The sequence below is a fragment of the Lygodium microphyllum genome, chromosome 3 (genome assembly GCF_053477565.2).
Source record: "Lygodium microphyllum isolate KBCC chromosome 3, Lygodium_microphyllum_v1.1.10, whole genome shotgun sequence".
Lineage (NCBI taxonomy): Eukaryota > Viridiplantae > Streptophyta > Polypodiopsida > Schizaeales > Lygodiaceae > Lygodium > Lygodium microphyllum.
The window spans coordinates 74402514-74421718 of record NC_141137.1 but is presented as its reverse complement, the minus strand read 5'-3'; the positions used below and the strand labels follow the sequence as shown (position 1 = coordinate 74421718).

The window sequence follows — 19205 nt, the reverse complement described above, 5'->3', positions numbered from 1 at the left end:
TAGATTTATTTTTACTGCACCTTATATCTTGTTTCTAGTTATAAGACAAGTATGCCTTGAGTTAAAAATTATTTTGTATGAAGGATCATTTGGCCACTGAACTAATATGGAGACAATTGGAGTGGAATAGATTACCTCCTTTCATAAGTAGGGACCATTTGAAGGACAGTACTAACTAAAACCATAGAACCTGCTTGCCACAATAACAATCTCCGATCAATATAACCATGTATGTTTGTAGCAATATCAAAGATAAATGCATTTCTTGTCTTCAAGATATGCAAAATACCAATACAGTGTAAAAACTAAAGGAGGTCAATATAGCGCACTTTGAGCAAGGTGGTCATAGTAGCAGTTTGTAAGCCTTAAACATTTGTATTGCACACTTGTCTGCAGGGCCAATAAGCTAACCCCAAGTTATGCCATTCTTATGGCTTCAAGTCTGTGTTGTAGGTTTATAGGCACAACCAGCAAGCTTTCCATTCTCTCTGTTCTATAGCCTTTAATATCAACTTTAATTTTCATTAGGTAGTCGGTTACAAAACATGCACACCTACTACCCTGCTTCTCTCTTCTTCAACTTTGCACGTTTCCCAGTTTGCCAAACTCTACTCTGCACATTTATACAAACCAGCCTATTACCTAATTTTACACCCTGCTAGTTGCTCTGATTAGAAACTTCCTGTCACCAGGCATGTGTATTTTGAATTCTTAACTTGCATTATTAAGTAGTGCACATGTGTGATGTAAGTCAATTGTGTCATGGTGAGGGCCTAAGTACCCTAAGTATGCAGTTGGCAAAAGCTGTATTAAGCTATACAAGAGAGGTAGTTGTGGGTGCCCGGTGCTAGTTTGGTTGTGTAGCATTGATTAGGCCCAAGAAATGTCCTGTGGTGACATTTGGGCTGGGCATTAATGAATTTATTGATGCTAGACTAAGGTCAATTGAAGTTGGAAACAAGTTGTAGTTCCAAAGAGTTGTCGAAGGCGATTAACGTGTTGTGTCTTCCCTAGAGTCTTGCCCAAAGCTCTTTACCCATAGCTAAATAAAACTGTCTAATGCAGCACTGCTGGTTAGATATATGAGATCTTTGGTATAGGAAGGTTCTCTCTTATAGTGGGTGAGAACTAGCAGGGCTTTGGTCATATAAGATCCTTCTTCTCAATGAGAGCAGTGATAGATGAGCTGGGCTTATTAGTTGCACCAGATGTTGCGCCCCTTTTGAAGCTATTGGTGTCATCAAAATTGGGATCAGAGGTACCATTCAAAAGATGCTCTCTTCAGCTGATTTTCTCTTTTATTTTCTAACATTCCCTAGGCTATTCTCAACATATTCTTTTTTTTTAAATTGCAAGTAAAATGTGGCTGATTATATTACTCAAAAAATCTGATTAGAAGGGAGTGCTCATGCTCGACAGACCTGCTGGAGCTGATGAAAGTCACAAATACATCATGTATACAAGCCTCTCAAGGCGGTCTAGGGGAATGGGGGCAAGAAGCCATGGAGGGGTGGTATATCACCATCTAGGGCTGACTGCCTGCATCACGAAAAACAGGTCTTGGCCACCCCAAGTGCGTATGAAATGACCTTGAAGCTCTTGACGAGCCCTGGATTCGCCCTGCACCTGATCGCATCGGCCGCGGAGGGAGTGGATGATGGGGGTCCAGAGTTCTGCTAAGGTTGCCTCTATTGAAAGTCTCTCTCCGCCAAAAGTCTTCTGACACCAGGCTTTCTAGATATACCACCCAGTGAGACTCCCTATGATCTCCCATACCTCAGGGTGGTCTGTTGTGGGCTCCAGTACCTAGCGGATGGGTAGAGTTTCCAAACCGACCATCACGCATGACCATGCCTCGATAATGAATATCGTGTCTTGCATCCCGGCCTCATACAGAAGGTGACGGCCTTGGCTTACTGCTTGCCAACCAAAAGCTCCCCATGAGATACATCCAAGGCTGGGTGCTATACGGCGAAGGATGCGGTATGCTTCTCTCCACACGAGCTATGCCGCCTTATATGACCAAAGGCAGTGCTTTGGGGTTTCTAGCACTTTCAACCTCCCTTCTTCTGCATTTGGGTAAGCCAACTTTCCATCGTCAAGTCTCCATGTGTCACCAGCCATAAGAAATACGATATCCTCCTCGGCCTCCAGCTTTTCCAAAGGCAGCGCCAAAAGGTCTGTCGGAAAGGCTCCGTGATGCTGTGCTCCGCCTAGTCCTTGCTACGTGACGGTGCCCAATCCATATCCTCCTGTATCAGTATGTGTTTGCCTATCTTAGCAATGTACTTTAGGAACCTCGGTGGCTTCTTGGCGACTGCAATAGCCGGCCATAGCCACTGTCGCAGATTCCACTCCAGCTCGTTAAGTGGCCTGCCCTCCGAGATTCAGAGGCGCCACTCCCTAAGCTGGTCCAGAAGACAAAAGGGTCCATACCTCCCTAGGCTCTATCGGCTCTTGTACCGGGGGAGCAAGCCACTCTTGAGGTATTGCTGCATCTATCTCCCGTCTCCTGAACTCCGCTCCTATCTGGTAGCTTGATACTCAGTGCAACGCCTCCTCGTCCACCATCTTGTACACCTCCCGCCAAGTCGTGATGGTACGAGCCAGGCCGACCTCCCAACCAGCCCATTGTTTGCTAGTGCCTTATAAGCCATTGACAATAAGGTGATCGGTCTCCACTGGGAAAGCTCCAACCGGTCTCCCCCTTTGGGGAGAAGACTGATAAGGCATGTGTAACGACTCCTTGGCATCTGTCCTGAGGTGAAAATCTCCTGGAAGGCCATCAATAGGGGGTCCTTCACCACCTCCTAGTACGCAGTGAAGAAGGCCTTAGAAAGGCAATCCTCTCCCGGACATTTCTGCCCGTCGTATGTGTGGAAAGCCTCCTCTAGTTCCTTCTCTGTGAAGGGAGCTAGGAGGGAATGCCCCATCTCCTCTATGACGAGGAACGGTATGTGGTCCCAGACTTGCTGTCTGCAACGATGTCCTCTCGCTGAGGCTGTCTCCTACTGGAAAAGGCGTCTGTAATAGTCTGTGCCAATCTCCATCACCTCATCTGGTCTAGAGCGAATCCTTCCATACTGATCTCGAAAGTTGCATATCTGCTCTCCTCAGGTGTAGGGTTGGTGTGCTTGAATTAACTCCTTGCACATCGTTTTCCCCTTCCACGCCCAGAAGGCTGTTGAGATGTGGAATGAGAAGTCCGAGCGCTTGTCCGCTAGGCCGGCGATGGCTGCTTGTGCGTACACCTCCTATGCGTGGAGGATGGGTTCCTCCCATGTCTGCTGTAGCAATCTCTGCGTAGTTGCTAGGTCACGCAGGAGTGCTCTCTGCTCCCAACACTGCTGCCTAGCGTGTTGAGCTATCTTCTTGCAGATGCTACTCGACGCAGCTAGGACCTCTACAACCTCCCCTGCGATCTGGTTCCTTCTGCTTCACTTTCTCGTCCAAATTTTCTCAATTTGTCTCTTCACCTCCTCTCTCGTGTAGATCGAGTTAGGGATTCGATAGGATCGTGTATCTAGGGAGGATGCTGGGGGATCAAGTGTCAGGAGGATTGGGCAGTGATCGGACAGAGTGGTGCTAGCTAACTACACTATCTTACCTTCGCCAAAGCATCCCTACACTCCTAGATAGAACCTATCCAACCGTTCTAGCAGGACTGCGTCTAGCCGCTTGTATTCCCACGAGAAGTCCAATGACCTTTTCCTCCTGTGGAACGCTGGGTCTCTCCAAGCATCACGAGCTCCTACTGCCAGTAGGAAGACCTCCCATACTTCCTGCTCCTCCCTAGCCATGCCTTGGTAGTTTCTGCCTCTACCTTGCTGGTGCTCTAAGGTCTCCAGGTTGTTGAAGTCTGCTCCAACAATCCAGGGGTCCACCTCTGGGAGTCCTGCTGCAATCTCCACCCAGAACCTGTTGCGTGCCCTAACCTTAGTGGGAGCATAGATATCGAGGACTCCAATGCACGATTTCCCAATATCCAACCTGACCCATAAGATCCTCGTTGCCACAATTGCCCCATGATCCCATACGCAAGCGGTAAGGCTCAGGCCAATAGAGGTGCATACGCCTCCACTCCTTCCGTGAAAGCATCGGTGGCGTATTCCCAGTAGGTGTATGACCCTGCCTAGGAGAACCTCCCTATCCGATGGGCCTGGCCGGAAGGTGAGCTTGTGCTCCTGTAGAAGCATGATGTCTATCCGTCCCCCTAGGGCCGGCTGCAACTCCTGCCTAATAATCAACTTCCTGGAGCCACGTACCCCGCTGTAGTTGAGACTATTCATATTCTAGGATGCCAGGTGCACGCTCATGGGGAAACCTGTGACTCACCGAACATGCATCTATTTGGTGTGGAAGCTGCTGATGAGGATGAAGGACTATGGGGCATATGAGTACGCTTTGCCGCCCGCCTGGAGAGCGAACTCCAGTCCCCCATGGTGGCCCTGGGGTTGTCCATGGGGGGAATAGATGCTCCAAATGCTACTTCCAAAGCATCTATCAGCCATGCTGAGATCCGTCACTTTGTACATTGGTAGAAACCGGCCGCTTGTGCCAGGAGCCACTCGAGCACATCCATCGGAGCTATCCATTGTGGAGGGGCACGATAGATAATGTTCAAGTTTGGGACCTCGGTACCAACCCACCAGTTAGATGCAATTTTAGAGCTTACGTAGACAAAAAAAGTGCGACTTGATGAACATGTATAGTCTTTCTATGCCCATCATGTAACCTGGCCATTGCTGTGCAAACAAAGCTAGTCCTTCTCCCATTCACCAGGAGATGTGGTCCGCCACCTGACTTTGCACATCCTCCTCTATCTGTGTCATCGTCCAATCCCCTGAGGTGAGAGGACTGAAAGAAAAAGATGCAATTTGGTCCATCCGGTGGTGCTAGTAGATAGACCTTGCCGCTCCTTGACTTGCGCATCATGAAGATCCCCACCTCTAGAGGTAGTGGGAACTCTCCGTCTCCACAACTCTCAGGTAAGATCACGGGCCACTACGGGAAAACTCTTGTGATAACAGTTGCACCTGTCTTGGGAAGGTGTGACGGGCGGCCGGGGTAGATAAGCTGGTGGCTGTGAGGGGGGGGGGGGGGGGGGGGGGGGGGAGAGGACTGCTAGTGCGAGGAGGATGTGGGCATGTGTGGCTCATCACCTCCAGTGGGAGGGGGGGTTGGGTTTGGGACGGATCACCTGTACTAGATGCGGATCAAGGGGGGTGCTCGGTAGGGGAGGTGGTGGGGGAAAGAGGATCGAGGGATAGTGGGGTGGTCTGAGGTGCATGGCGAGTGTGGGGGAAGGCTAGTGGCCCCCGAAGGGAAGGGGGATGTGGGCTAGGGTCAGTGGGGGATCCATGGGAGGTTGGGAGGGTGGGTATGGATGTTGTGGGATCTCAAGTGAGGTAGTTTGTGGCACGGGTGGTGGATGTGGGGGGCTGCGGTCCTACCGGGTGGGGTGGGCAAGGGGGGTTGCGGAGTGCTCTGTCGAGGGAGCGTCGCTTGCCCTCCTGATCCCTGTTGAGACGAGGCTGTGTTTCAGGAGTTGGCCGAGGCTCCCCTTGCCGTCTCCCTCTCTGTCATCTCTAGATCCATATGAAGCCGTCAACGTCCACCTATGGGCCAGTGTACCTCGAAACGGTGTTTCGGAGAGTCCGAAACAGAATGGCCATTTCGGACCGGGACGGAAACGTACGAGGGCTCCGGCGGATCAAAGAAGTGGCGGTGCAACTATTGTGGATTGGAGAAATCGGGGAGTGTAACATGTGTGAAAGACCACTTGGCTTGCATTTCCAACAAAGACATCGGGCCTTGCACACATGTCCCGGCAGAAGCACAAGTGGGGCAAAGAGAGACTAGTGGGCCTAGTGGCGCTAGCCAAATTGGAGGTGCCAGTGACCCATAAAAACGAAGTGCATCCATATCCGTATCGGATCCAAGTGCAAGAAGGATCCCGTTGCGATCTTCTAGTGGTCGTGGGCAAAAGGGCTGCTTGCATTGTGTAAGTGTCCATGTAGGACTTCAGAGACATGCAATTGTAGAGGCAACTAGGGAACTCACACGTTTATTTATTTGGTGTGCTATCCCTTTCAATGTGGCCACTACATATCAATGGAAGAAGACAATCAGGGTAGTAAGCCGCATAGGGTGTGAGTGGGAAGGTCTATCCGCAGATAAATTACGCACATGGGAGCTTCAAAAGGAGAAAGCATCCATAAAGGCTCAATTAAAGCCCTTGAATATGGAATATGGATGCACAATATTATGCGATGGCTGGTCAGATATGTGCCGAAGGAATGTTTACAATGTTTTGGTGTCTTCATGTAAAGGCACCATGTTGATTAAGGCCATCGATGCCTCTGTCTCAGGTCTTACCATCACATGAGCTTTCATTTGGGAGCACATGCGACAGGTCATCATGGACATAGGAGTCCAAAATGTGGTGCAGGTGGTGACAGATAATGGAAGCAATTGTATGTCTGTGGGACGTATGCTTGAGGATGAGTTTCCTAGCATAGTATGGACTCCATATGCATCCCATTGCCTTGACTTGCTTATTGAAGATGTTGAGTAAATATCTTGGATGGATGACATTTTCAAGACGGCCACAAGCATGGTAAGATTTGTGAAGAAGAGACCATCCGTCACAAGCATGTTTCGAGCCAATAGCACACTTGAGCTATTGAAGCCCTCCACCACTTGATTTGCTTATATGTTTATTGTATTGGAGAGGTTGTCCAAATTTGATACGGACCATTGCATACCAAGAATGACTCACATGGAGTGAGAGAGAGTCTTCAAAGGCTCTTGCTTTTGGACGCAATTTAAATGAGAGTTAGTGGGTTGAGGCAGAGGCATTGGTGAAAAGTCTTACTTCTATTTACACTGTATTGCGCATCACTGATATGGAGAGGAGTACTTTGGGGCTTCTATATGAGTATATGGATAAAATTGACGAGGCCTTGCTTTGCAATAGCTTTTGATCCAAGACAAGTTTTTGTTTAACTTTTACACGTATAATTACTTGGTATTAACGACTCCTTGATGATTGATCATTATTCTAACATCTAAGTTTTTAACATATTTTATCTATATGGTTGATGAGATTCGCGCAGTTTGGAATGCACGATGGGATTGGTTCCATAAACCAATCCATACTGTCGCACATATCTTGCATTCCCTTTGGCGTAGCGAGGAGCAGTACACTAGCAAGGAGTTAGAGATGGGCTTCATGGAGTACATGAGGCGTCTCACAGCGGATGATATAGATATGATGAGAAGAGTAGAGGATAGTTTGCTGGCATTTCGTAATCATTCTCTTCATTTTGGATGACCCACAGCTAGGCTTCGAGAGACACACCTTCAGCCTGTCTCTTGGTGGGAGAAATACGGCAATTGTGCTCCTACTTTGGTCTGTGATTGGTGACTTTTATATTTTGAATCTTAATTATCTAATCCATTATGCAACCTAGGTAACCAGTTTTTGTAATCTATTGCCCACTCAAATGTTGATTTTGTGGCATGCATATTAGCAATTGCCAATTACTTGACCTCAATCTTTTAAAATTGAATAGAAATGCATTGCCATTCGGGTCCTCTCGCAAGAATGTAGTTTAGGGTCTGCTGAGAGGAATTGGAGCACATGGGCCCTCTTCCACACCAAAAAGAGAAAGAAGCTCACAACTGCCCAGTTGGAGCGTTTAGTGTTTTGCCATTGTAAATCTCCAGCTTCTTGAGAGGACCGCTCTCTCCCCTGAGCCTTCACAGGTAAATTGGTAATGATTAGTATTATGTATAATTAACTTTTTAACCTTGAGTTCTTGACACTTGACATTGCTAATTTGCTTGGAAGTTGGATTTTAAATTGTGATATGTATGAAGTTTGAACATTGAACATATTGAATCTTCTCTCATATGATATATCTTTGTCTCGTTCACCTTTACAGGTGAATGTTGACAAGATTGATATAGAGAAGGTACGTGACATTCCGCAGATACCACAGGAGGAGCGGGATATCTACTCCATGGTCTATGAGGAGCTATCGGCACCGGTGCATGAGACTTGAACACAGAGGAGGGTTAGAGTAAGGGCCACACGTAGTCGTGCATTACAGGCATAGTTAGAGCTAGAGTCTGAGGATGAGACTAAGGCTGCTTCATCAACTTCTCGATTAGGGACCTCGGAGTCGGGCGAGGAGATGGTGCACAGATCCTGAGAGTCCAGATGACTCGTGATATACAAGAGTCAGTTTAGCAGTGTAGAGTCCAGACTAGAGTTGTCAGTTGTTCATTGATGTTGATACTTATAGCCTCACTGAACTTTGGAGTTTTGACAGATAATAGATTATTCACATGTGACATGACATAGTTACTATGATTGTATCTTGATCCCACTTATTATGCATCTTGATTCTTGTTCCAACTTCCATTGTTCTTGATGTCAGTCTTCACTACTCTTTAAAGTTTAGATCATAGATTATTCATGAGTCATAAATTCTAATTCATTTTGTTACCTTATATTTTGAAAAATGAGTCTTAATTGTATTAAGCTGTCTTAAGTTTCAACCATTGAGTCCTCAGTCTTGACTCTTGACTCCTGAGTCCTTAATCTTTACTCGTGAGGAGTTGTGACTTGTGAAATGTGACATGAAGACTCAAATGTGATTTTAATCATATGACATAAAGACTCAAAGTTTTGTATGAAATTTAAATACATGTTGTTGTAGACATTGATATATGTATATACCCACATATTACTGTATTTTTTTAAGTGTACAATCCGAAATGCCGTTTTCCCATTTTTTCAATTTGGCCGAAACTCCGGTTTTTTCCGTTTTTGTTTCCCCCGTTTCCGAAACTCCCCCGTACTATGCTACAGGTCTGTTAGTAGAATCGCCTTGGGTCCAAAATGTGTGTAGATTGTTGCCTTATGCCCAAAGTCATGGCAGCGTAGACACTGCCCTGGTTGCCCAGGCATGATGACCTATTGCTTAAAGGAGTGACCTCCTGCCTCAATCTCTAGGAACTCGGGTATACTCTTTGTGTCTTTCACTACCACTCGTACCTTTGGGACTCCAACAACTGTCACTGCATCCGTGAAGGAGGTAGGAAGAACTCTGGCTAAAAACCGTCCAAAGTCCTCCACTAACTGGCAGTACTCTACTGCTAGTCCGGGGAAAAGTAAGGTGACTAGATGTCTAAGAAATCTATTGTGGAGCACAGATGTCTCCACTGTCAACTTGCTATACTGGGGAACCATGTGAATGACTCCCTTCGTGGAGGCATAGGGCGAGCTCTCCACTAACTCACGAGCTGCGTCCGCAGAGGTGAATTGAACCATGAAGATCCCTTGGCCCATGAGGACTGCCTCCACGATCTACGTTGTACCAATGCGCAACATGGAGTGGAGCCAATCTCGCAGCTGGGCCATGGATGGGGAGTGTCCAACGACCTGACCAAAGATCGTTGTTTCTTTCAACTCCAACTCTGTGGCATGGAGGACTAAGAGCTGTTCCTCAGAGAGGATGATGCGCAAGGTTTTTGATTGGAGGCACTTGCAGAATGTGCCGGCGTGTGACCAGGGATTTCCATTGCGCGTCCTTGCTGGGAACCTACCTATTATGCAGCTATGCTACCCGGGGGGGGGGGGGGGGGGGGGGGGGGGGGGGGGTTTCGATAGCAAGGAGGCGGGGGGGAGGGGAAATTGTTGTTTTCAAAACGGTGGTATGACCACCTGGCCGGGCCTCAAGGTGGACGAGGCGGAGGCAACGCGATGGCGGTAGTTTTTCAGCTGGAGTAAAGAATTCCTATTCTGAACATATTCCAGACTTTGGGAATTGCAATTGAAGAAATTGTTGTTGAAACCCTAATTTGCAGTTGCCATTAGGGTTTCTCAACCATCCAGGAATCCATTCCCAATAGTTGAAGATCACACACTTAGGGTAGCAGTTGTGTATAGAGAATTTACATCTAATCTTAGGGGTGAGCCCATTTCCATTCCTTTGGCTTGTATGCAAGAGCCTAAGGATTGAATTGTGCCCATATCTGTATTCCGAGAAAGGGGCAAATTGTTGCCTCTTGTTTCTGGTCATTCAAGACTGTCCCATGGATTGAAGATTGAAGGAGGTCAGCCCAGAGTTTTGAGTAATACAATTTAAAGAAATACCACAAAGGGCATCAATTGTTGGGGCCAATTGGGTGTCAACTGTCCGAGATTGATTGCTAAAATTTAAATTTTAGATTTGTGAATTCTATTGCTTGGTGCAAATTGTGTTAAATCAGGTTATCTACCACCCTATCTGAGAAGTCTGGTTTCATGGTTCCATACTTCAACTCCCTTGAGTAGGTGGGCCTGAGGCACTTGTGTGCAAGCTAATGAATTTGCTGTTTGCGATCAGTTGAGTGCATTTTAGCGAACATGTCATCATACTCTAGTGAAATGGATTGAAGTCATTATGATGCTACACAATTTGAAGGTTGAAAAAACATTGAAGGAAATGTTATGCCTAATCTTGGAATGGGCACGCAACATGGGCAGCATGTTGGGGCTTCAAAATGCTAATGAGATCAGTAAGAAGGAGAGGATGATGATTAGTTTAAGGCTCAATTGAGGACAGCAACTAATCTCTTTGCATAGTTGGTAAAGAATCCTGGATTTGTGCAATTTTTGAATTCTTCCACAAAGCACCAGGGTAAGAAGAAGACGTCATCTTCTACAGCTTTTTTGGGATAGCATGAGGTTTCAAAAGAAAAGCCACTTGACCCACAAGATGCAGACAATGTTTGTAATAACCAAAAGCAAATGATGCCAATGGGACAAGTACCTCAATCGCAAGGTGAGTCCAATGAGTTTAGGACAACAAGGTATGCGTGCTAATGTGGGACACTTGGAATATTGTGGTGGTGGATCTACTTTTCCATGTAATGGTTGGTAAAGGATTTTTTATGAGGATGTATGGCATGAATCCTTATGGTATGCAGGAAGCCACGCATGGAATGCAATGCCTAGAACCTAATGGAGCTTTCCATGTGCTACTTGGTGAAATTTCAGGACTGTTCTACCTATGAATGGTTGGCATATCATCCTCAACATTGCACTTTACCTTGATGTGTTTCAATTAAAGTTGACTATGGATCATGCTCATTCATGTTTAGCAAAGCATAGAGGGTCCAGAGTATTGTTTTGATGCTCAAAGGGGAGGTTGCACCTTCACTCCCTTAGTGATGCACAACCCAATTATATAGTGGACCTCGGATGGCCTTGGGTTGCACTGTATGCTAACAATATTTTTGCCATTTGGATAGCTATTTAGTGTACTAGTCATTGTGACTTGGCATGTAGATGTGTATGGTTTGTACCTAGGCTCTAAAACTATACATTTGCAAGGTTGTTGACATGTATGGAGCACATGGAATACATGGAATGTGCATTTGGATTTGATGTACATTTGCAAGGCATGTATGAGATACATGGATGGTATGCAATGGACATTTGCAAGTCATGTGAGAGAAGTATATTTGCTTAAGATACATATGGTTTGCAGCTGATGTATGCTTTACATTAGTATCATGTGGTACATCATTTCTTCGAGGCACTGTTTATGCTCAGTTATAACATTACTTTGCCTTGGTGGTCAGAAGAATGTTGGGCTTCGGTACGTGGATACACCCCTTATGGTTTTGATAGTAGTTATGATTCATTCTTGTGGATTATGGCTTAGCTTTGCTGGCTGGAAATTTCAGGATATATTCAGTGGTAGCATGCTTAAATACTAGGAGCCAATGTTCTCTTGAATACAATGCCTTATGTTATTTCTAGTTCATCCAATTTCCTCTCATTCTATGACATTTCCTTAGCAATACTCAGCATATTTCAGCCTTTGGTGGTAGCATCTGAAGAACCCTAATTTGCAGTAGCCATTAGACTTTCCCAGCTACCCCAAGATCCCTTGCTAATAATTTGAGACCGGCATTGAAAGTATCAATTGTGGATTGAGGATTTACATTTGATCTGAGAAATGACTACATTCCCATTTGTTTGGGTGGCATGCAAGTATTGAAGGATCAAATTGTGCCCAAATCTATGTGACGAACGACAAGCTCCTACCAATGCGCCACTGCTCCCTCGCCCCCCCTTCCAAGAAAGAAAGAAAGAAGGAAAACGAACCTGTCGACCAACCATCGCCTCGAGATCGAGCTACTGTGAGCTGTTGGATCACCTACTTGCCACCGCTAGGCTTTCATACTACCACCAATGTATCACATTGCCACTAGCCTGCCAGCCACTGCCAACCTATCATGGTGCCACCAAAGAACAAAACCTGGCACATAGTGTCGCATGGGATACGCGCAAGAGTTCATGAAAGTTGCTCGCCGCAGGGATGCTTTGCAAGATGGAAGCCCTCGTTCACGAAAATCACGTGTTGCAAGAACACTTTGCGTGATGGAAGCCCTCCACTCTCTTCACAAGATACAAGGAATTTAACAAGAAGAATAAGATAAGGAACTCATATTATGATCTGAGAAGCATCTTCAAAGATTCAAGAAGCCTCATGGCACGCTCCTGCTCCACCCCCCATCACACCTGTCTTCTCTCACCTTCTGCCGGGCCTACCCCCTGTCTCCCTCCCGCCTTGTCCTTGGCACAACTACCCACCCAGGGCTGACCCTGCCTCCTTCCGCTTGCTACTCCGCCCATCCCCTAGCACGACCTCCCCTAGCGCAATGTCCGCCTGCCATCTATTTTCTCCCTCCCCCTCCCTCGCCAACTCGCCCCCATCTAAACTCTCCCTGTCTCCCCCGATTAACAGCCTAAACCCCCACCTCCTCCACCCTAACCCCCCGTCTCCTCCACCCTGGTCCTCTACCTCTTTGGTACTGCAGCTTGGCCCCGTCCGATAGGCCCAACACCCGCACTATGACCATTGCGAGCTAGCTTACTTGGGTGCCCAACACCTCCTCCCTCCCCCCTTTCACTCGAATTGCTCCCTCCCTTTGCAGCAACTTCCCCTCCCCCTCTAGCAGCGTAGCAGCGTGTTTGGTAGATTCTCAACAAAGACACACAATGGAAACCTCTGGTCAGACGCCGGTGCATTCTGCGAGTGCCCCCCTAGTCAAACACCTTGCGTGTCGTCCTCTCTGAGGAATAGCTCTTAGCCATCCGTTCCGCAAAGCTGGAGCTTAAAGAAACAATGATCTTTGGTCAGGTAGTAGGTCACTCCCCATCCAAGGCCCAGCTTCGGGATTGATTTCACTCCACAATGCGCATCGGCACAACGCAGATAGTGGAGGCGGTTCTAATGGGTCAAGGGATCTTCATGGTTCGACTCACCTCGGTTGATATAGCCCATTAGTTACTGGCCAGTTCACCCTATGTTTCCACGAAGGGGGTCATCTACATGGTCCCTTGGTATAGTGGCTTCACAGTGGAGGCATTTGTGCTCCACAACAAGTTCCTTAGACACCCGGTTACCCTACTTTTCCCCGGACTAGTGAGTATTGCGAGTTGGTGGAAGACTTTAGATGGCTCTTCGGAACTTTTCTTCTCGCCTCTTTCACGGACTTAGTGACAGCCATAGGAGTCCCAAAGGTACAGGTGGCAGTGAAAGAGACCAAGAATATTCCACAATTTCTAGAGATTGAGGGAGGTGGACACTCCTTCAAGCAGCAGGTCATTGTGAGTGGGCAGCCAAGGTAGTGTCTGCGATGCCATGACTTTGGGCACAAGGTAGCAGAGTGCATGCACTTCGGAGCTAGGGCGCCTTTGTCGACAGGCCCACAGGTGGATGCGGACGGTTTCACATAAGTATAGAGACGACAGAGAGGGAGATGGCAAGGGGGGCTGCAGGCAGCTCCACAGCCACGGCATGGAGCAGGAGGGCGAGTGTCACCCCCCGACAGAGTACCACCCCCCCCCCCCCCCCCCCCCTCACCCTACCTGATAGGTCCACATTTCTACACATCCACCCCCCACAGAGGCGTCAGAGGCTGTATCACCCGAGGGCCCACAGCCCACAGTCCCCACCCCCTCTTTCCCCCCCTCCCCACGGCTCCCTCCCCAACCCTAGTCTACACCCCCCTTGACCTAGAGCTACTAGTCCCCCCCCCACACTTGCCGGGTGCCTCCAACCACCGGATGGACCAAACTACGCCTTTTTCCTTCAGATCTCTCACACAGGAGACTAGACGACGACTCAGACAGAGGAGGAGGTGAAGAGCCACGTGCCGGACCACATCTCTCAGTGGATGGGAGAAGGTGGACTGGCACTTTTCTCCCAGCAATGGCCGGATTGCATGATGGACATCAACTAGTGGGCTGGGGTTGAGGTCCCTCATCTGAGCATTATCTTTGGAGCCCCTCCACAGAGGAGAGTGCTAATGGATGTGATCAAGTGGCCCCTGGCATAGGCGGCCCATTTCTACCAATCTACAGAGTCTCACCTCTCAGCCTGGTTGATAGATACCCTGGTGGTACCACCAAGCGCATCCATCACCCCCATGGTCTGTCGGAGGGCTACCATGGGGAAGTGGAGTTCACCATCTAGGCCGGCAGCGAAGCGTATACGTATGCCTCATAGTTGCTCTTCTTTATCAGAAGCTTTCATACCGAATAGATACTTGTTCGGTCAGTTACAGGTCTCCCTATGAGTTTACACCTTGCATCCTAGAATGTGAATAGCCTCCACTATAGTGAGGCACGTTGTTCCAACAAGTTGATTTTTTCGACAAGAGCTGCAGCTTTCCCTTGCCGGACAGATCAACATCTTACTTCTACATGAGCACAAGCTTACTCCCACCCAAGCCCAACGGGTAGGGAAGGTAGTCCTGAGCAGCTCACACACTTACTGGGAGCACGACATCAAAGCTCACGGGAGGGGTGGAGACATATGCACCTCTATTGCTTCGAGTCTCACTGCCTGTGTACGAGACCAAGGGATGATAGTGGCAAGGAGGGTTCTATGGATCATATTGGATATTGGGGACTCCTGCCTTGGAGTCCTCAGTGTCCATGCCTCTACGTAGGTTAGGGCACATAGTAGGTTCTCGGTGGTGATCGCGGATGGACTCCCAAAGGTGGACTCCTAGATCGTTGGAGGAGACTTCAACAACCTAGAGGATTTAGAGAACCAGCAGGGCAAAGGTAGAAACTACTAGGGCATGGCTGGGGAGGAGGAGGAGTCATGGGAGGTCTTTCTACTAGTAGTAGAAGCACGCGATGCTTGGAGAGACCTTGCCTTCCACAGGAGGGAGAGGTTGCTGGACTTCTCATGGGAATACAAGCGGCTAGGTGGAGTCTTGCTGGAGCGGTTGGACAGGTTTTATATGGGAGAGTGGGGAGGCTCTCGTGGAGGCCAGATTAGATAGTTGTCAGGCACCATGTTGTCCGCCGATCATTGCCCGGTTCTCCTGACACTTGATCCCCTAGCATCTGCTCTAGACACACAATCCTGTTGGATCCCTGACTTGATCTATAGGAGGGCACAGGTGACGAGATAGATTGAGTAGATTTGAACCAAGGAGTGGGGCAAGAGGAACCAGATTGCAAAGGAGGTTGTAGAGGTTCTAGCCGAGTCGAGTAGTATCTGCCAAGAGGCAGCCATACAGGTCAAACAGCTGAGCTGGGAGGACGAGAGAGCACCTCAATGGGACCGTGCAGCCACGCAGAGATTATTACAGGAGGCACCAGGGGATCCCACCCTCCACGCACAGGAAGTGCGCGTGTGAGCAACCATTGCTGGCCTAGAGGACAGGTGCTCACAGTTTTCTTTCCGCACCTCAGCAGCTTTCTGGGCATGGAAGGGGGGAATGATACGCATGGAGTTTTTCTAGGTGCACTAGCTTCCCACCTTAGTAGAGCAAATATGCAACCTTCGAGATTTGTATGGGAGGACTTGTTCTAGCCCAAACAAGGTGATGGAGATTGCCACCAACTACTAGAGACGCCTTTTCTAGTAGGAGACAGCCTTAGCTAGAGGACAACGATGTAGATAGCAAGCCCGGGATCACATCCCGTTCCTCATCATAGAGGAGATGGAACGCTCCCTCCTAAACCCCTTGACAGAGAAGGAACTAGAGGAGGCTTTCCATACACAGGACGAGCAAAAATGCTCGGGAGAGAATGGCCTCCCTAAGGCCTTCTTCACTATCTACTAGGAGGGGGTACTATACTGATGGCCTTCCAGGAGATTTTCACTTCAGGGCCAGGGAGTCTTTCGGCAAGCCTTACCAGTCTTCTCCCCAAAGAGGGAGACCCGTTAGAGCTTTCCCAGTGGAGACCGATCACCTTATTATCAGTAGCCTATAAGGCACTGGCAAAGATGATTGGTAGGTGACTACACCCCATGCTTCTACCCATCATCCATGACACACAGACAGACTTTGTCTAGGATAGGAGCATCCTAGACAACGTATTCACCTTCTTTGAGGTGACAGAGTGTGCTTAGCAGTGGGCAGAGACTGGCGGTACTACTCTTGGATTTTGAGAAAGCTTATAAGAGGGTGGACTGGGATTTCCTAGAGGGCACCATGGTGAGGTTGGGTTTCCCCTAGGCTTGGATTTGTGGGGTCTCCCCACTTTACAAATCGGCCACCAGCAGGGTTCTCGTAGGTGGTAGGTGAGAGGAGGAGTTTCCGTTGGAGAGATCGGTCTGGCAAGGCTGCCCCCTGGCCCTGTACCTGTTTCTACTCTTTGCAGAGACGATGTCTCACTTCCTCAAGTCACGCGTGAGCGGATTACACAGCCTCCGACTTCTAGTGAGAGAAGAGAGTGAGTTGTCAGACTCAGAGTATGCAGATGATACAACACTCTACAGAGGATGATGAGGTGATGCTAGAGAGAGTGAGGCTGACTCTTGAGGTGTTCTGTTCTACAGCGGAAGCGAAAATCAATTGGCGAAAGTCAGTTGGTTTCCTCATAGACCCAAACTCTAGCACAGAGTGGGGTGTGCACTTGGAATTTAGATGGGTGAGCAGAGGGCAATCGGTCTGTTACCTAGAGTTTCAAGTGGGACTCGACATCACTCCTGCCCAGCAATTTCTTCTAGTCCTCGATTCTATTCGAAGGAACTGACCTACAGGATCGCCTCTCAGTGGCAGGCCGAGCCTTGGTGCTTAACCAAGTCCTCCTAGCGATGGCCTAGTGCATCGCCTCGTGTTGGTGCTTCTCCTCATCTTGTGTAGTGAAGCTTCGCCGCCTAGTGCGGAACTTCCTTTGGTCCGGGTCAGACTGCTTGAGGAATTCCAAGGCCAAGGTGGCATGGGCAACCATCATACAGCATCGATCAGAGGGAGGGCTTGGGATCATAGATCCCAAGTATCAGAGTATGGCCCTCTTGGGCAAGCTAGTTGTTCGTAGCCTCACACTAGGAGGATAGAATTGGAAGATCCTATTGCAAGAGGGTCTTCAGGATTGTAGACCAAGGCTTGGCGGTGAGTGGAGGCCGTCCCTGAGATGAATCTTCACGTCAGCCCAGATCACCCCGCGAGATCACCTTTCCTACGCAACTTACTCCGTATGTGGCAGGACCTCCGTAAGGCCCTAATCCAGAACCCCCCTGTGTTACATTAATAAATGTAACTTATGGGGAGACAAGAGCAAGGGATGACCGTCAAGGGGCCTTGGGCACCCGAACGGGGTCAAGGGGAGTCTAGAGAGAGGCTATAAACCTTCTAGGCAAGGCTGGGTGTCGACAGAGGGCGGGCACTTGGCTGAATATCCGATATTAAACTCAAACGGCCAGCTAATACTGGTATCAGAGCCGTTGGGCTACGTTACCTTGGAAAGAGTCGAAAGGGCTTTCGTCCTCGTCGATAGCCGATGCGTGAGCATGTTACATTAGTTGTCGCCCTTCCAGACTGGAGCCTAATTCCAACGTTTTAAACGTTTCTTTGTTGGTGGGCTTGTTTGGAAAAGAGCCATTGGGTCCCGTCCCTACTTGGCACGCCAATCTTGAGCTATCGCGTTACCAGTCGGGAGCTGTGCACGTTAATCCTGCAGCTGTCCATGTCAACATGAAAGCATTCGCACCAGGCTAACACAAGCATTGCCAGTAGGGACGGTGGACAACAGGATTCGAACCTGCGTAGGCATCGCTAGCAAGGAAGGGGGACGGTGTAAGACGTGTCGGCGGGCAAAATCCCGCCTTAAAGTGACAATAGTGTAAGACATGTCGGGCAAAATCCCGCCTTAAAGTGATAATAGTGTAAGACATGTCGGGCAAAATCCCGCCTTAAAGTGACAATAGTGGTCACAACTAGTTCATACATGACCTGGCGGGGGGGGGAGGGGGTGTTTAATCCCATCCTCATCTTGCATTTCTACCCGACAAGCCTTATTTCCACACGATCGGCACAGTTTAGAGAAAAGTCGAACTGTTCCTCACGTCTTTTGCTATAACTAAACTGTTAAAGCCATTGACATTTACCCTATAACTGTAATCAGGGAAGTACTTCATCTTGTACGCAAATTTCTTATATTTGCTTTCTAATTCCAGTGTATTAATGGAGGGCAAAGAGAAAAAGGAGGTAACTGAAGGCTCTAGTTCCGAGGACCATCTTATGGTGGATCCCCATGAAACGGAATTTCATGAAGAACAATGGGAAGAATTTTTTGCTACACGAGAATAATTTGATGATTTAATTGCTCCTGTGCAAGCACAAGGGGTTCAAATGGAGTTGCTAACTCAAGTACTCACAGAAATAAAATCTGAATTAGCCTTATTATTAGAAAGTGATAAAAATAAGGTAGAAACCTCAGACATTCCATCTTCATCGAAAGATCTAGATGTGACTATGCAAGACCTTAGGGAACCCCACCAAAAGTTGAGGGATAACCCAATGTTAAAAGATATGAAATCCCCTCAGTTTCACGTGGAGGAAAAAGACAGAAATAAAGACACTATCTTTAATTTTCTCCAAAAATAGGAGGACGTGCTTAAACTTAAGAATACTCCACCACATCTCCAAGCGCTGGAGGCCAATCTAACCTTGGGGCCAAAGGCATATAAATGGTGGAGAACTTTAAAGGAGGCAAATAAAATACCTGAAACTTGGGCTCGATTTGAATCAGCCTTTTTGAAAGAATTCCTTCCTGAAAATGAAATGGAAAGAAATTGGGAAGATTGGGATTATGTCAGACAAAAGGGAAGACATTTGCTGACATATCTCGAGGAGTATTGTGAGAAAATCCTCAAATTGAAAGGAAT

At 48.0% G+C, this 19205-nt stretch overlaps 1 protein-coding gene and 1 pseudogene across 3 annotated transcripts in view; both read left to right on the top strand.

Moving 5' to 3' along the window:
- LOC148038509 (DUF21 domain-containing protein At1g55930, chloroplastic-like) overlaps window positions 1-19205 on the top strand; it is a 180299-nt gene that overhangs the window by 116348 nt on the left and 44746 nt on the right. The window lies entirely within an intron of this gene.
- Window positions 6909-8391, top strand: LOC148038510 (uncharacterized; annotated as a pseudogene).